Here is a 623-nt window from a genome sequence, read left to right on the forward strand (position 1 = left end):
CAGACCACCCGGGCCCCCCCCCCCCCCCCAATGACGTTGGTGAAACTAGCAGTCCACTCGTCCTTAACAGCAAACGAATTCAATCATACATGAACACATTCACTCACTCCAAGCTCTTTCCTACGGTTCCGTCACTATGAAGTGCAGACAGGGTCTATTCAGCTCACTCTTCATCCTCCTAGTGAGAAATTAGTGGTTTCACCTTCACTCCAAATATATCAAAGGCAGAGCTGTCCTACAGACGTAGAGCTGTTCTGGTAGTTAAAGAATGAGAGAAAGAGAAAAAAAGTGAAATGCCCACCATGGACACAGACACATCACCATGGGCCTGTTAGATCAGTCTCCACCACAAGCCCCTTGAAGACTAGGTTATCGGGCACGGTCAGTGCCTAAGTGGATGCTGTGCAGCCCTGGGCGGTAGAAGACTCTCAGCCTGATTGTGCGGCTTTTAAGGGAGCACGAGAACTGCCTGTGCCTCGGCGACTGTGCGAGTTGGGACAGCGCGCTTACAGTGTGCAGAAATCACAGCGCTGATATTGTGCCGAATGGCATGTTATGCATATTCACAATGCCAGTACTATTATGAGGGCTCTTCACAACATGAGAGTGGCATCGGGACCCAG

The 623-nt window shown here is 50.6% G+C and overlaps 1 long non-coding RNA gene across 1 annotated transcript in view; it reads right to left on the reverse strand.

Moving 5' to 3' along the window:
• LOC107562529 (uncharacterized) overlaps positions 1–237 on the reverse strand; it is a 6724-nt gene extending 6487 nt beyond the window's left edge. The window contains exon 1 of the long non-coding RNA XR_001605998.1: positions 108–237. This is a non-coding gene — a long non-coding RNA (uncharacterized lncRNA). The remainder of the gene's footprint in view (positions 1–107) is intronic.
• Between the last annotated feature and the right edge of the window lie 386 nt (positions 238–623).

This window comes from Sinocyclocheilus grahami, unplaced genomic scaffold, assembly GCF_001515645.1.
Source record: "Sinocyclocheilus grahami isolate Dianchi unplaced genomic scaffold, SAMN03320097.WGS_v1.1 scaffold827.1, whole genome shotgun sequence".
Classification (NCBI taxonomy): domain Eukaryota; kingdom Metazoa; phylum Chordata; class Actinopteri; order Cypriniformes; family Cyprinidae; genus Sinocyclocheilus; species Sinocyclocheilus grahami.